General features: G+C 40.3%; 1 pseudogene; it reads left to right on the top strand.

The window, feature by feature from the left end:
- The window catches only part of LOC109363777 (ATP-dependent (S)-NAD(P)H-hydrate dehydratase pseudogene), a 31,307-nt pseudogene extending 28,584 nt beyond the window's left edge, over window positions 1-2,723 (top strand).
- The last annotated feature ends 15,842 nt before the right edge of the window (window positions 2,724-18,565 follow it).

The following is an 18,565-nucleotide window of genomic DNA, read 5'->3' as shown; positions in this document are numbered from 1 at the left end:
GATTTTAAGCCTTTTCTTACTTAGATTGAAGAGTCTTGGTTCTCTGTCTTTTCTCATAGGAAAGGTGTCTCAGTACTTTAATAATCTTTGTGACACTTTTTGGACTGTCTCCAGTGTGTCTGTGTCTCTCTTGTCCTGAAAAGCCCTGAAAAATAGTAGTGGCCTCACAAGAGCAAAGAGGGAGGGTATTACCTCCTTTGACCTGCTGACAATCTTTTGCCTAATACCCTGGATACTATTTATCTTCTTTGCTGCAAGGGCACATTGCTAGCTTATGTTCAACTTACTGTCCACCAAGACTCTAAGCTTACTTCCTACCTGTTACCTTTCCACCTCGGTAGTCCCTGTGTAAGGCTATTTCTGATCAAGCACAGATCTTTGCACTTCCTGTTGCTGAACTTCATCAGCCCATTTTTATTCAGATTGTTGTTGTTCCCCTGCATAGCAACATGACTCTCTGGCATTTCAGTAACTCCTCCCATTTCTTTATCATCTACAAATTTGTGTAGGATGAACTCTACCCCATCATCCAGACCGATATTAAACTGGACTGGAGCCAGCATTGACCTTTGGAATACAAAGCTAGTTTCTAGCCTCAAGCTAGACCTTCTGCCACTAACCAGTAAGTGGTTATGCTCTGCAGTAAAAGCTAGGGGAGAAAGAAGGCAGGGCTAGGGATGGGTTATTCAGAGTAATGGCATTTATCTTTCCAAGAAACTGTTACAAATAAGCTCTACTGTCCTGGAAATGGTTGAAAATCTGCCTGCTGATGAGAAGCAAAGAACGAATTCCTTGTTTTGCTTTCTTCCATTTGCAGCTTGTGCTTTCCCTATTAAACTGTCTTTATCTGAACCCATATTTTTTCACATTTTTACTCTTCAAGTTCTCTTCCTTATCCTACTCAGAGAAAGCAAGCAAACTTCTTGTGGTACTTAACTGTCTACTATGATTAAATCACAAAAAGAGGGAATTTCTTGTGCTTCAGTGTGTGCCCTCTGCCTCTTGTCCTGGCACTTGACACCACTGAAAAGAGCTTGATTCCATCTTGTTTGCAACTCCCATCAGGTATTTATACACATTGATAAGATCCCCCTTGGAGACTTATGCATGCTAAACAGTCTCAGCTGTTCCAGCGTTTCCCCATATGAGAGTTTCTCCATCATCTTCATGGCATTTTGCTGGATTCATTCCAGCGTGTTCATGACTCTTTTGTCTTGGAGAGAACTAGAACTAGACATAACACTTCAGATGCATCCTCACCAATGCTGAGTAGAGAAGAATTGCCTCTTTTGACTTGCTGATAATTCCTTATCTAATGCAGTCCAGGATACCATTAACTTTCTTTGTCAACAAGGCACACTGACTTGTGTTCAAGCTGGTGTCCACCAGGATCCCAGAATCCTCTTCTGCCAAAGCGCTTTCCATCTGGGTGGCCTCCAACTTGAATTGGTACCTAGGGCTGTCCCTAGCAGGGGAAGGAAATCTTCAACATAGAAGACTATCAAATAGGTCAAGCAACGTCAGAATTCATGCCAGACTACCTTACATGTAAATGCTAAGAGAATAAATCACTCAAAGAGATAAATTTACTTCACATTTTTGCAGGGAAAAAAACAACAACTCAAGTTGAGGTGGCAATACTCTTTGACCTTCTCCCAGTACCAGTAAGAAAAGTTCTGTGTCATTATTTTAGATCAGCCATGAGAGTGAAATAAATAAATACACATAAACACATAGTGACAGCCAGTTCATTTGGTTGACACTTTCTCTGAAAGGGTATGGGGACAAGATGCTGTCACTGTTGGCATGTTGGCTGAGATGGCCTTGGATGCAGCTATAGCCTTCTGGCCGTGGTCTGAGTCATTGCACTTAGTGTGCTTTCTAAAGAGTATGGGGAATATTTTTCAACTAGGATGAAACATTATCTCTCCTCCAACCAGAAAATAGCATAAAGGTGAAGATAGATATATAGACTTGGTTAGAGGATGTCAAGAATACCCTAGAGCACTGTATTTTGCTGCAATTACAGCTCACAAAGTGGATACAAATTTAGCCTATGTATGTTGTATCAAAGATGCAGCAACCATATTCAGATCATATTGTTCAGAGCTGATTATTCATCCAGTTCTTTACAGTGCCACCCATGTCCATAAAGTGTATAAGTGGTTACCATGACCACACTCAACTGTCATAGGACCTATCTTAGGCAGAGATAAAATTCTTCCTAAGAATGACAAGGATTGACTGTGGCTTATTTCCCTGCAGCTTTCTCTTATTCAAGGCTACCAGTCTGCTATTCTTATCCCAAACTATATGGAGTTTAGTAGACTATATGAGACCATACTTAAAGACCCTATATACAGTAGTGATTGTCATAGATGTGTTTTAAGACTCAGCCAAGCCATAGAGAATTTGACAGCTATTCAAAAGAGAGAATGAAATCTTATTTCAGATGGAAAGAAAGTACTTGTATGCAGTCACTGTGGAAGTAACCAGAGATATGGGGGCCTCTCTTCCTCTTGAAGTCCTAGTGCACTGGGAATTTCTGAATGGAGTAGAAAGAAAAAAATGGTCAAAATCCCTTTGTAGAGGCTGCATTTTGAACATGATCTCTCACAAGGCAGTGTAACAAAAAAGTCTTTCAAAAATTTGGACATTCAATGACTACCTCTGATATAGATTCAGAAATTGGAACAGCTTTTAGCACATGTTTTGAAAACTGAAGACAAAGTAGCAAAGAAAAGGAAGAGCAGTGACTGCATTCACAATAGAATTTAAGTAAGTAATGCATCTTTTTAAGTGCTGTAGCAGTACTGGTAAGATAGGCAATTTTTTAATTTTTATTTTTAAGAATAGCAAAATCAATTAATGTAGATATTTTTCATGAGCTTGGAATAGAAAAAATATTTTGGCTGAGATAACCTGCAATTGTAGATCTGTTTTAATATAATAAAACTAACTGAAAGTTAGTTATTAGTTTTGTTTTGTTTTGTTTTGTTTTATAGATATTGAACAATAACTGAAGTATGAACAGCCAAAAAAATGCATTTGATAATTATGAGTAAAACTCTTCCACCAGCTCAAATGAATTTCCTGTGTTTCCAATATTATCCTGATTTCATCCTTAAACTCTCTGTCTAGAGTTAACTATTGCACCTCATGTTTTGCCATGAAGTATATGCACTTTTAGAAGCAAAAAATATGCCCCTTTGGAAAGGGAATGCATGAGCATTGCCTTAGATTTTGAATATAACTATTTGCCTTTTTATATTCCCAGTCCCAGGGGCAGCATTCATTTTGATGACTCATAACTTCCTATGAGGTCTCATTTTTTGGGAAAAGATTTCCCTATCACAGAATAAGGACATGCTGTAGGTATATTAGTATTAAACAGTAATTATAATAACCAGAAAAAGGAACTCTTTTATAGCCCTTTAGCAGGTCTCTGCCATCTAGAACTTGGTGTGTTGAATTGTGTGAGATCATCATTTGAAGAAGTATTAGGCAGCATAAGAATGTGGTAACACTGAAAGGATCTGCTCGGACTCTCAGGCATAATGGCAGAGTGAAGTGCTTATGAAACTCAAGTTGCCTGCTGAACTGGACCTCTGAGAATATGAGTCTATGTATATACAGGTGGCTATCTATTAACCAGCAAGAATATGAACTGAAGGAACAAAAGGCAGCACATATCTGTTTGCTCACCGTGCACTGCAGATCAGGCAGAAACAGGAAAATATTGGCAGCTGTTGGAGCTGAGTGCAGCAACTGAGTGTAGAGACCAAGATAGGTCTTCTCCTGTCACAGACATACCCGACAGGATTGCTGGCAATACAAATCAGCTCTAAGACATAGGGTTTGAATTTTAGGTGGTTCTGTGTGGAGGTAGGAGTTGGACTGAGTGATCTGTGTGGGTTTCTTCCAACTTAGGATATTCAGTGACAGTGAAATGAAACCTAGAAGCTCACAAACTGAAGCTACTTTGTAAAAGTTTAGGTCTAGCCTATACTGGTCCAGTGTTCTGAAAAATGCCTGCCTCTAAAGAAGATGCAGCAAACTAATCACTGGAAAGGATCAGTGTTCATCTAACTACTGCATCATAAGCCTTGCAGTATTACTGGAAACAGATCAGTTGTCTGTGCTTTCCTTGTACATTCTGTTTTTTTTTTTTATTTTTTTTTAATTTTTTAATTTTTTCCACTATAGTCACGAGAAAGTAGAGGATTGCATTGTGGCTACAAGAATTTTGGTTCCTGACAATGCTTAGTTATGGTACTGCATTAGTATAAATAAAATGATTATTTTCTCTAGTGTTCAAGAGTAATATTTGCAAATATGTGTCTGGCATAAGTAAACTTTATATACTGTTACATATATGATAAGCAAAATACATTGTTTTTTCTAAATTCTTTCCCCATATTCTCTTTTCATGTTCTTTTATGCCTTAGATGAAATTATATCATACTGCTTGATTTTTACAGTAGCCTTATGGCCTCTCATGGCTCTCCAAATTGCCCCTCTTGTGGTTTGTTTTGTGTGCTCTTGTTAGGGATGTTGTTAGCTACATTGTGATGTTTGCAATTTTTGGAAATTTAAATTTTTTTTATTTACATTATCAGTAATCTGACCTGGGTTGCCCACAGCAATGTTCCAACTGTTCTCAGGTCCTCAGTTACTCATTATGCAGATGAACAGATTGTGTAAACTCTTTCCTTATGGCCACATTCTGGAGGAGTTGTTTTTATTAAATTGCTGTTGCACTTGAATTTTAAATAGGCACTGGCCAATACTTATTTTAGATGTCCTGTACACATTTGTTATAGTTATTTATTAGTTACACACACAAATTAAATCCAAATGTCCAGAGAAGCAGCTTCTTCCTGAAGATCTCTAGGATGGTGTACAATCTACCACTAGAATAGTTGATGCTGTCAAAATCAGTAAAACACATCAATTGCTGATGATCATTTGTTAATATCATTACACTGGGGATGTTCAGATATAATTAACTTTTGAGGTGAAAGAATTTTACTAGTTATATAATGTTTTACCTGTTAGGTAATACTCTAGTTTTTGAGTGACAATTGACCGCATGACATTTTGTGCAAGGAAATGATATTTTCATTTACAGATAAGAACACACCAATAACACAATACTGAACCCAGCTTAAGTGACAACATTGCATTATAGGACTATGGTTGTATCCTATCTCTCATCTTCTGCTGTACTACAGTGATGTCCAGAAAATATATTGGTTCTACTTGAATAGCATATGTGTTAGTGATATGTCTTTGCCCTCTAGATGATCATTTAAAATCAATTAGCGACTCCAATGAGCACAGCACCTTCAACCATCTCTTTACAGTGTCACAGTGCCTTTATATGTTCCATGAGAAATAATTTCCATTTGAAAGATAGATGATGCCATCCAGGTAGCATACCAGAACACTGATTACTATCTTCACTGAAAAGTCATTTGGAAGTTATAACATAGAGTTTGTTTTTGTCTTGCTTCCCTCCTACAGAACTGTGCAGGGCAAAAAAAAGTAGGATGCATAAAAAAAATAAGTTGCAGAGAGAAGAATGGAAAATGTGCCCACCTGGAATCAGAAATAAATTCTATGTCTGTGCAATCTGAAATATGTCTGTGAAATCTGAATAGCCAACATTTTCAGACAGTACTTCAAAACTAAAATTCATGTTTACAGTAAAATCAGTACAAATTTTCATTTATAGATAAATGAAATTGCTATTTCAGCAAGGGCAGATAGAAGTCTAAAATACTCGGTTGCATATCTAGATAGCCACTTAAGATTGTTATATAATTATAGAGTAAATCTGTGAAAATGACAGTTAACAAGGAATCAAGTTAGATGGGAGGTTCTAGGGGTGAGGAACAAAGTGAAAAACAAAACAGGAAACTTTCACATAACCCGTGGGCAAATTGACTAGATGTGGGAATCAGTGATTACCACATGAACCATCAAAGACACAAAGATGCTGTCTGGAGCAATAAGAAGTAAAAAGGTTCAGACAAAAGATGATCTGTAAAGAACAGAATGCTTAAAGCAGCAAATATTACCAGCTATTAGTGAAAACAATTTCTATCAGAAGCATAATACTGCCAGATAGATAATTATTAACAGTAGTTATCAAAATATGCTACAAAGTCACATCAGCAAAGAATCACAAAGGAAAAAAAGTTATATTTGGCAAAATGTTTTGGCTAGCTAGGTTAAAGAAGAAGCATTACATCTAAGTGGTGAAAAGAAAAAAGGCACAACTGAAATATTTACACTATGCTGCTGCAAAGCTGCACCTCAGTAATAGCCATGTATTCAGCTTGAGAACCCTTTCTGTAGGGTTGGATTTCACAGCACTTGTGGCATTGCTTTTAAAAATACCATGTTCTTAAACAGCTTCTCTAGGGAGAAAATCCTGTGGTATATGCAGGCATGCCAGAAGTTTCCTCTCCCTCTGCAGTTTTGCAGCCGGCCAGCATTCCTGAAACATCCTGGAATAAAATGCTTCAGGCTACCCTAGGGACAACAGCAGGTTTCCAAAACGTTTTGATTAATAGTGAATTTGATAAACAACTTAATAGTAATATATTAATCTTGATGAGAAAATATGCTTTTCATTTGAAACAGCAGTATGGTTTGGAATGAAATTTTAAGGGTGGGTGGTGGGGATCAGAACATATTCCCAGTCCTTATTTCTCTGAATTTTGCTGCATGACCAATTTAAACTATACTGACATTGCCTTCAATTCCATTTTTTTCTCACAATGTGTTTGCCTCCGTCTAACACAGGAAGTAACATTTTGCAGAGCTCATTAGAACAGAATTTTTGTTTAATCTTCACTTCTTAGTGGATGAAAAGCTGAATTATAAAACTGCCATATTTAATATAGAGCAACAAAACTAAATGAACTAATGTCTTCCACTCCCAGAGAAATGGTGTGGACATGTGCAATGATCTACTGTAAATTTTGATTCATATGCAAGGCCAAGTGACAAAACTTATTTTACAACTGTCAGTACCATACCTGAAGCTCTGGATGCAAAGCAGAGAATGAAGTTTTATGATGCTGAAACTCACAGCTTGGAGCAACAATACATGCTTGGAAACACCCAAGCATAATTTTGTGTTTATTATACACTTAATCTACAAGGGAAATGCAAAAACATGAAAATTTGCATATGTTGTGCATACTCTATCTAAACTAAATTGAATATTTTTCAATATATTTCTACAGTGAAAGGAAAAATACATGTAGTCACTAAATTTAACTGAGCACTTAAGTTTTAAATATGGCATGTATGTGAAATGAAGTTTAAATACTTGCATTACAGCATTGAAAATACTTAGATGTTTTTTATTTAGTAATAGTGCTCAGTGAAGTGATTTCCACTTGTAGCATATTTTCCTCATAATAAGATGATTTATTGCCCACTTATACTTTTTCATAAACCATTCAAATTTTTTTGTTACAGTGGAAACTAATCAACCTTTTTTTTTTGCACAGTGTCTCTTCTGAAGATAATATAAGAGTACATATGAGAAATGGATCTCTTGAGATCATCTAGTCCAACGCACTTGCTAAGTCAGGTTCCCTAGAACAGATTACACAGAAAGGCATTCATGTGGATCTTCATTATCTCCAGAGAAGAAAACTCCACAACCTCTTTGGCAGTTTGTTCCAGTCTCTGTCACTCTTGAAGTAAACAAGTTATTTCTCACATTCAGATGGAACTTCCTGTGTTCCAATTTGTGCTCATTGCCCCATGCCCTGTCACAAGGTACCTCCAAAAGAGTTTGGCCTCATCCTCCTACTTGCCCTTTAGATATTTGTAAATATTCATAAGATCCCCTTTCAATCTTCTCTAGGCTAAAGAGTTCCAAGTCTCTCAGCCTTTCCTTGTACTGGAGATTCTCCAGGCCCTTGATGATCTTTGCAGGCTTTCACTGGACTCTCTCTAGAAGTTCTTGCACTGGGAAACTCAGAAGAGGACACAATACTCTGAAATTGGACACAATATTTAACCAGGACAACTTAGAGGGGGAGGATAACTTCTTTGAATGTGCAGGCTGCATTTTTCTTGAGGTACTCCACTGGCTTTCTGAAGGGTCAAAAGGGAACACTGCTGACTCATAGTCAAACTGTTGTCCACCAAGACTCCTAGGTCCTTCTCTGCGTAACTTCTTTCCAGCAGGTTAGCCCATGAACTGTACTGGTGCATGCAGTTATTCCTCTTCACGTTCAGGACCTTATTGTTACCCTTGTTGAAGCTCGTTAGGTTCCTCTCCACCTTACATACCAGTCTGTCACAGAACTTCCTGAATGGCAGCACAGTCTTATGATGTGAGTCAGACACTCCTCCCGGCTTTGAATCTCAGCAAACTTGCTAGGGTGGTCTCTATTCCTTCCTCCAGGTTACTGATGAGGATCTTGAACAATACTCAATGCACACTCCTGGGGAGCACCACTTGTTACAGGACAATCATCTCTTCAATAGTACTGTCATAAATGGACATAACTAAGCCCATACTGAGTTAAGCACACCTACACGACCTTTTTGAATCAGGGATGTCTAATGACTAAACTAAAGGAGTAGAGGCACTTTTTTCAACATAATTTTTATAATGTAGTAAAGTAGTATTGAATCATAGAACCACCATGGTTGGAAAGGATCTTCAAGATCAGCTTGTTCAACTATCAACTTTTCACCTCTACACCCATTAAACCATGTCCCTCAGTGCCACACCTACATGCTTCTTGAAAATGCTCAGGGACAGTGATTCCACCACTTCCCTAAGCAGCCTTCTGCTATATCTCATCTCTATTCTTAGAAGATATTTGTCATAATATTCAATCTAACCCTTCTCTGGTACAACTTAAGGCTATTATCTTTTGTCCTGTCACCAGTTACTGGGACAAGCGGCTGACTTCCATCTCACTACAGCCTCTTTCAAGCGGTTACAGAGAGATATAAAGTGTACCCTGAGCCTCCTCTCCTCCAGACTAAGCAATCCCAGCTCCCTCAGCTGTTCCTCAAAAGGCTTGTGCTCCAGACCCTTCATAGCTTTGTTGCCCTTCTCTGGACATGCTTCCATGTCTTTTTGGGTGAGGATCCCAAAAACTGAACACGTTACTGGAGGTGTAGCCATCTGGGCACACTGATAGCTTATGTTCAGCCAAGAGTTGACCAGCATTCTGGATCCATCTTCTGCACAGCTTTCAAGCCACTCTGCCCCAGGCCTGTGCTAATACATGGGGTGGTTGTGATTAAAGTGCAGGACCTGGCATTTGGTCTTGTTAAAGATCATACAGCAGCCCATTGATGCAGCCTGTCCGGATCCCTCTGTAGGACTTTCCTAATCCCAGGCAGATCGACATTTTCTCCCAGTTTGGTATTAGCTTCAAACTTCCTGAAGGTGCACTCAATCCCCTTGATCAGATTATCAATAAAGATATTAAACAGGAAAGGCTCCATTACTGACCCCTGAGGAACACCACAGTGACTGATCACCAACTGGATTTAACTCCATTCACTAACACTTTCTGGACTTAGCCATCCAGCCAGGTTATCATGCAGTGAAGAGTACAACTATTCACGCCACAGGCTGACAGCTTCTCCAGAATACTGTGGGAGACAAAGGCTTTACTAAAGCCCAGGCTGATTCCATCCACAACCTTTCTCTTATCCACCAGGTGGTGTCAAACAGAATCTACCCTTCATGAACTTTTGCTGGTTAGGCTTGATCCTCTTGTGTCCACCTTTGTGAAAAGAGATCCTCTTGACCACCTTTGTGAAAAGAGAAAATGGGTCCTTGTCAGAGGTATTTCCTTTCTGAAGGAACAGAAGGCCTGACATGCCTACCAAACCCACCTGTTAGGGAAGTTTATTGCCTCCCTGGGACTTGGATTAAGGATGATACCAGGAATAGCCCTCAGATTATTGTTTTTTTTTTTTTTTGTATTGCTCTTTTTTGTTCATGTGGGCAGTAATGAAGTCACAATGAGAAGTCCAAGGGTGATCAACAGAGTCTTCAGAGGTCTGGAGAGATTACTAAACTATCGGGAACACAGGTGATACTTAATTAGCAAGCCTCAGTCTTTTCTCCAGGCTGAACAAGCCCAGCTCCCTCAGCCTGTCTTCACAGGGGAAGTGCTCCAGTCCCCTGATCATCTTCGTGGCCCTCCTCTGGACCCTCTCCAACAGCTCCTTGTCTTTCTTGTACTGGGGGCTCCAAATCTGGACACATTACTCCAGATAGAGCCTCACAAGAGCAGAGTAGAGAGGGACAATCACCTCCCTGTCCCTGCTGGCCACCCCTCTTGTGATGGAGCCCAGGATACCATTTGCTTTCTGAGCTGCAAGAGCATACTTCTGGCTTATGTTAAGTTTTTCATCTATCAAGACCTCCAGGTCCGTCTCTGCAGGGCTGCTCTCAAGGACCGCTTCTTCCAGTCTGTATGGATGCCTGGGATTCCTTCAACCCAAGTGCAAAACCTTGCACTTTGCTGTGTTGAACCTCATCAGGTTCACCCAGGCCCACCTTTCTAGCCTGTCGAGGTCTCTCTGAATGGCATCCCTTCCTTCCACCATGTCAACCACACCACTCAGCTTGGTGTTACCAGCAAACTTGCTGAGTGTGCACTCGATTCCATCATTGATGTCATTGATAAAGATATTAAAGAGCACCGACCCCAAGACAGACCACTGGGGGACACCGCTCGTTACTGGCCTCCACCTTAACATAGAGCCTTTGATGACCACCCTCTGTCTACAGCCTTTCAACCAAATTCTTATCCATCAAATGGTCCACCCATCAAATCCACATCCCTCCAATTTGGAGATAAGGATGTGATGGGGGACCATGTCAAAGGCCTTGCTCAAGTCCAGGTAAATGACACTGGTCACACTTCCCTTGTCCACCAATGCCATCACTCCATCATAGAGGGCCACCAGATTGGTTAAGCATGACCTTCCCATGGTGAAGCCGTGCTGGCGGTCTCGGATCACATGCTTATTCCTCATGTGATCAAGCATATAATTCAGGAGGATCTGTTCTATGATCTTCCCAGGCACAGAGGTGAGACTCAGCAGCCTGTAGTTCTCTGGGTCCTCCTTGCTCCCTTTCTTGTAAATGGGAGTGATGTGACCCTTCCTCCAGTCATCCAGGACCTCACCTGACAGCCACACAACTTTTCAAATATGATGGAGAGTGGCTCAGCAACCACCTCAGCCAGCTCCCTCAGAATCCTGGGATGCATGCCATCCGGCCCCATAGACTTGTATACGTTCAGTCTCATGAAGCAGTCTTGGACTTGTTCTGCCCTTACAGTGGGGGGGGTTTAATGCTGCAGTCTCCACCTAGAGATTTAGGGATGCAAGGCTCAGGGACATGAGAAATACTGGAATCCTGGCCTCCAGTGAAGACCGAGGCAAAGAACTCATTCAGTACCTCAGCCTTCTCTTCGTCCGTTGAAGCCAGTTCTCCTTTTACATTTACCAAAGGAAGTACACTTACTTTGGCCTGTCTCTTCCGGCCAATGTACCTGTAGAAAGTCTTCCTATTGTTTTTCATGTCCTTCTGTCCTAATAGACAGATGTTGATAGACTGGAGCACTGAGAATGCACCAATAGTATGAAATTTGAGAAGAACAAATATCAAATTCTGCAGCTGGAACACTGCAATCCTGGATATTATGTTTCACTTATACATCAAGGTTTTGGTAACAAAGGGCAAGGAGAGGAGGGAGCTACAGAGGTGACCTGTGTAAGAAGAACCCAGCAGCACCAGCATGTCAGATCAGAGTCAGTTCCAGCTGCTCCAAAAGGGATAGCCTGCTGGTGTGGGCTGAACCATGAGCAACACTGGTTGCACCTCTGAAAGAGGCCCATGGTAGAGCAGTCTGTTCCCCTGCAGCACATGACACATCACATGGATCAGATGTCCATGTGCAGCCTGTGGAGGACCTTGTGTGTCCCTTCCAACAGAAGATATTCTGTGGTTCTATGACTCTATGAAGAGATTCTATGAAGAAAAATAAAAGACTAGTATAATGATCTGGTATATGTTACAGAATAATTTAGGTATTTATAAACATGGAGAAGATTCCCCTGAGACTTCTCTTCTCCAGTCTGAACAGCTCAAGCTGTCTCAGCCTCTCTGTGTATGAAAGATGCTCCAGTTCATCATCAACATCTGTCCATGTCTTTCACATGATGAAGATCTCAGCTGAAAAGAGTATTCCACATGCTGTATCATTAGCGTTCAGCAGTGCTGAACAAAGACTCAGGTAGGAAGAATATTTGAAGAATTATAAGGAAATTATTATTATTATTAGGAAAAATAAAGTAAATAATATTAAATTGAGAGTTAACACATGCAGAATAAAAAAATAAAAGATGGAAGGAAGCAGTTTTTGGACAAGAAATAGAACCTTACGGAATTCTCTGTATTATGCAGGTTCTGTATGATATGGTAAGGAAAAGAAAGGAAAACCTGACAATGTGGGAGAATTTTCAGCTGGGCATATTTCATGTTTTTATATCTAGAAATTTATTTAAAACATTATAGCTGAAGCATTCCTCCTGTTACATGCAATAGCGTAAGTAGGTTACAAAAACTTCTGTAACCTCAGGTAATGGACTGAGTCCCATGGTCAAGAAATAATGAAGCTAGGATTCCAAGAGTAACATTAATTATGTTTTCTCTCTTTTATTTGTGGTATAGATTATAGATCACATAACATTAACTACAATATGGTGGTACTGCTGTGTACATGTGAACATGTGAATGTCTTTGGGGAAGACCTGCAGTTTGGGGAACCTTACATATTAATTCTAATCTCTACATGTTTTTTGAAAATACAGCGAAGTCAGCTGCTATGTGTAGTTTATAATTAATTAATCCATTATCTTATCTCTGAATGGAAGAAATAGTATTTGGAGCAATTATCTGAGTAGAATAACTAACTTTGAGAAATCCTATTGGTATCCAGTAAAATTACAGAAAAAGAAATGAGAGCTTAGGTGGAATTGAAAGTACCCCTGTTCTACAGGATTGGGCCCGCTAAGAAATATAATGAACATTTCAGTCCTAAATATCTTGACTTTACATTTTCAGTAGTAAAGCTTGTTACTGCCAAACTGGAATTTTATTTGACAGAGGCTTTGGATCTATAAAACTGGTTTATAATTCCTATGCTCCCCCAGTTAAACTCGTTGAACTTGTGAAATATACACACTATATATTTAAACAAAAGGATAAGTGATTTTCATCTTTAAACCTTTCCCTATCCTCCTCCCTGTTTTTATCTCTGCCCTAGCTTCTTTGCCACCACCACTTACTCCAAAAAGAAGGAGTCTAGGGTGGAGGCAACCTTTTCACATCAGGTGACAATCATGAGAGATAAATATTCCCCAGTATACATCTGTTCTTCAAATAAGCGCAGTTGACAGCAGTACCACAGCACAAACTTTCTTATTTCATGTCTCTTTAAGGTCTCTGTAAATAAACAGATGGAAATTATGGTGCTGAGAGAGGTCAAAATAACAGTATTTTCAAGTTTAATAGTCTTCTATTTTCTTTTGAGTTGGCTGGAATCCACACTGTTGTTAACCACTTTTTAATATTTTCCAAGTTTTGGAATGTTCATTTCTATGCAGCTTGCAAGCCTGCAGCTGGAACAAAACAGACCTACAACGGCTGAAGGTAATTCGGCAATTTTAAGGTTTTTTGGTTTTTGTGTTTTTTTGTTTTTTGTTTTTAATGAGGATAATGAAGTGAGAGTTTCTGAAAAAAATATATAACCTTGTGAACTCCTTAGTTTCCAGAACCTTTTTCTTAGAACCTCTTCTAGTTTTGATTTTTCATTAGACTGATTGATTGTTGTTTCTAAAATACATAAATAAGTAAGTAAAACTTTAAATCTGTTTCCCAGTTTCATTTCTTTGCTGTTGATTAGATATTACACGGCAGCCTAAATTACTTTGACAGTTGTACAGTGAGAGCAGACCCAGGCCAGGGCATATGTGTGTAAAGGCTGGCTTGGACTTGTCTTTTGTACTTACAGTTTCTAAAAAGACAGGTACTTTTGCATCCTGTTCTCTGTGTATTTTGCTGATCACAGTTTGTGTTTTTCTGGTAAAATGCAATCTCTGTTGGACTCAAACTCTTCCTTCAAACTCTTCAAGGAAAAGAGAATTCAGAGTTTTTATTTAGTCTGAATTACGGAGGAATTGCTGTATTTCTTTCTACTGGAATATTACAGGTAGGAGATGATTGTCCCCCTTACTCTACCCTTGTGAGACCCTATCTGGAATACTGTGTTCAGACCTGAGGCCCCTCAGAATAGGAAGGACATGGAGCTATTGGAGTGGGTCCAGATGAGAGCCACAAAGATTAGAGCATTGTAGCACTTCTATGAAGAAAGATTGACAGATTGGGCTTGTTTAGCTTGGAGAAGAGGTGGCTGCGGGCAGACCACATTGCAGCCTTACAGTAGTTGAAGTTTACAGGCAGGAGGGGGATTGACTTTTTTATCCAATCTGATAGTGATAGAACAGGTGGGAATGGTTTTAAAACTGGGGAGATTTAGATTAGACATTAGAAGAAATTTTTTACACATGGAGTGGTGAGATCCTGGAACAGGCTGCCAAGGAAAGCTGTGGAGCCCCATCCCGGGAGGAATGCAAGGCCAAATTGAATTAGGCCCTGGGCAGCTTTCCCCAGCTACCCATCCTTTGACAGGTACAGCTTGTTTTCCATAAAGCTTCTGGCCAGGCAGGAGCAGGCAATGTCAGGTCAGGGAAGACTGCCAGCCTCTTTCTCTCAGCGTGCTGGGACCTCTGTTGGCCATGAGCTGATAGGGAAGAAAGGAGAAATGCTGGTGTCTTCTTAGTAGCACCTGCCTGTGGCAAAATTGAACTTTTCTCTAAGCTGAGCTAGAGAGTGTTGGGAGTGGAGAGGAGGCTGTTGGGCCTTGATCCACACCCACAGCATTGCCATATATACAGATGTTCTTGACAGATCCTCTATTTTCTTGTCAGGATGCTGTGAGTCTTTCTGTTCTTTGAACTAGGCTTGCTTGGGTTTTGTGACATGGGCTTCTTCCTTTGCTCATTGCTCATGTGGTTGTTTCCTTCCTTCATTTCTGTCTTTCCCAGGAAATTCAGGACATGTGAAAGGCATTGTCAGAGGGCCTTTATGAAAATTGCATCATTATGCCTGACTGGGCTTTGAGTTGTATAGATATAGACACAGGCCAGCTGCTCTCACAGTGTTGGGTTTGTGCTTGGCCCTCCCAAAAGGAAGCTGCACTGTGGAGTCAGATCTCTGAGATCAAAGTTATTAGACAAAATCGCAGGGCCCAACAACACAACTGTGGCAGAGCAGTTCCCTTGGCTCAGCTCTATAGTGTCCTTGGACTCCTTGCTGATGATCCCACCATGCCTCTATGAGTGTTTCTAAATTCTTCTCTCTGTTGAGTTTTTGTGGGCACCAAATGTCGGTGGCTAAGTTGTCCTTCACTGTTCATGCAATGAGGGCTCAGATAGAGCCCTCCTCACAGGGGCTTGCTGCCTGTCCATGCCCACTTTCCTGATCTTTATGTGACTTTGAGGCAGACACTATTGTGGCAGTTGGGGTTCCCCTCCTTTTCCGGGGCTCCTACCAGGTTGCAGTGTTGGGTGCAGGGCTGGCTTCAAAGTTGCCTACAGACAGCAGTCTTCTACTATCCTGCACACATCCAAGTGACTGCACTCTCCATACACCACACCTGAAAGATCAGCTCTGCTCTTTGAGCGCTCTTCAAAATTTTACCATCTCTGAAAGTCTCTTTCAGGTCTTTAGGGTTGGGACCCAAATGAGAATCTGTGATGGGGACTTGCTGGTTTCTGCTGTGCCTTGGGGGGAATTTCAAGGGGCGCACAGAGTGCTGTCACTTTTCTCAAGCGTTGTTCAGTGCATTTTGGCCCAGCACCTTTGGATACTTGAGCATATGTCAAAGGGACTCAGCTCCATTGCATATGGGCTAGGCTGAAATGGAGCTGCAGGACAGAGGAGCAGATGATGGACCTAAGTCTGGTCCACATGTTTTCTCACAGTCAGGTGGAGCCTCACCTGCTGTCCTGTGTTTTATCTCCAAAGGGAGTGGATGAGGAAGAAGAGGAAAATCTGCTTTGGATATTTACCTACAATGTGTAGAAGCAGCCTGTCCAGCCCTTCCCTTTGCAAGTATAGTTAGAATGCATGGACTGCAGGTCATTCCAGAAATGCCATTTTGGCACCGTCAGCAGCAGGAGAGGAGGTTCCCTCTCAGGGCAGGGACCCAACCCCATCTGACAGAGACATGATGGGAGGGGAGGGTGGACTGTGCCTGTCATGGCAGAGTAAACAGAGCAAGGGCTGGTTGGCTCTGCACTTGTGTGGGTCCCTAGAGCTCCCTGGGTGTGCCTATTGTGCAGGAGGGGAGTTGGCACCTTGCCCAGATAACAGTGCTTTCCATGGCCCCCACTTTCTGCAGGATCAAAGAGCCTCAGGCTTCTGTTGCTGCCCATCTTACTCTCAGACGCTGGGCACTGGCTCTGGCAGGTTGCAGGGGGCCTTGGTGCCTCTGGTGGGAGAAAGGAAGCAGAGAGAATCTGCCTTCTTAGGCAGAGTGGAAGACAGTCCTGGAGCAGGACCATCATTTTATTTTAAATGAAAATACTTTTACTCCTTAGGAAATATATAAACCTTGTGGGGCTTTTTGTTGTTGTTGTTGTTTTTGCTTTTTCTTTTCCTTCTCCTCAAAAAAAGAAAAAAGAAAAAAGAAAAGAAGATTGGATATATACTCATTTAACCACCCACCCTCTCTCCCCACATTTCACAAATCTTCTGGCATTTCTAGCTTCCTTAGCTTTTATTTTTTTTTTTTTGCTTACATTTTCATACTGTAAACGAGACAGTGCTGGAATTCATTGGCCATGGGAAAAAAGGAATAGTGATGCTTGCTATGATGCCCTGAGCCAGTAGATCATGTTTTGCCATCTTGTCTGAGTTCAGAGCAACTTCAAGGCCACTGTCAGCTATTATTGGCTCCCAAGGAGTCATCAGCCTTATTGAGCTGATATTCCCTTGCAATAATATTTAAGCAGATTTGGGCCTCTGCCCTATACCTCATTGTTTTTGAAAGTCTGTTTTGGTAGTGCTGCCCCTCAGTGATATTCCACAGGTTTGATGGTGCTGCTAAGACAAAGGAGGGGCATCCTGACTATTGTTATTTTAGAGTTTGGGCATTTTTTTGAATTTTGCTAAAACATATAGCTGGGTATCATTTCAGAATCATCCTACAATCAGATCAGAAGATTTTTCTCCTCACTACGCATGTTTTTTGCTGATATCTGAGAGAGCTAAAAGAATTTTTGCGGCAACGGAACTTAGGAAACACAGAACAAAAATTAAAAAACTTTCTCTTTGAATTCTGCAGTTTTCTTAAAGTGGAGTGCAATCCAATTTTCTTTTTTTCTTTTTTTTTTTTTTTTTTTTTGGTCTAAGACAGAATTGAAACCTGTTTTGTTTGTTTGTTTGTTGTTTATTAATTTTATCTTAATAGACTTCTGAAAACAATAGGCATATTGTTTTGGAAAACTTCTGGGTTTGTTACTCCCACTGCACTGTGTAATGATTTAATACTGTAAAATCATAAAAAAAATTGTTTTCATATTTTTCTTTTATCTGTTAGATTGGTTACTGTTATCAAAATTAGTATAAAAAACATGGAATGAGAACATAAAGTAAAGTAAAGAAATCTCCTACCCTGTGCAAAGTTATGTCTGTTGTTTTGTAGAAATCATAAGATTGAAGGATTACAAAGAACACAGCAAAGGTAAAGCACTGCAAAGCAAGATACGAGTGTGACTCTAAGCCAGTGGCATTACTCTGCAAATTTACATCAGTTTATGGTCACTTCTGACTGATTGCACCAATCAGGACGCATGACCCCATGCAGGCCCTGTTGCAGATGGAATGACTCTGTTTATGCATATCCTGCTCTTGATAATTGAACTATTATAGCACTTTTTTAGCATGGCTGCCATCTTATTTACTTTTTGGTCCAATAGATGTAACTGTTACTAAGCTAAGGAGCTATCAGTCTGACAAACTGTTCTCTAATAGCCTCTTGGTTGAATCCTAAAACAGAAAATCTCCACTTGAAGCCAAAGGTTAATTAAATCAATGTGATATCAACAACAAAAATAGGAGTTCATACCAGTAACTACATTTTCAGTCACCAGGAAGACCTGAAGCAATAGAGCACCTTCTTTTGAGCTGTAATGACTATTTTAGCAAGTAGCTCAGGAGTTTGCTAGTGGATGGATTTAGTTGCACATTAACCACAGACTTCTAGTTTACTTAACTGCAAAATCTACGAAGTATGTAACTCTGAAGAAAATGGAGTATTTATAGTAGTTCAGGAAGATGAAAAGAATGCCAGGGAAAGTCATTGTGATTTTAGAATTCAGGCATGATATGTGTTTCCATTTCTTTGTTGATTTCCCCCTGAAG

This window comes from Meleagris gallopavo, chromosome Z (genome assembly GCF_905368555.1).
Source record: "Meleagris gallopavo chromosome Z, MGAL_WU_HG_1.1, whole genome shotgun sequence".
NCBI classification, from domain to species: Eukaryota; Metazoa; Chordata; class Aves; order Galliformes; family Phasianidae; genus Meleagris; species Meleagris gallopavo.
This window is presented reverse-complemented; position numbering and strand designations above follow the sequence as displayed.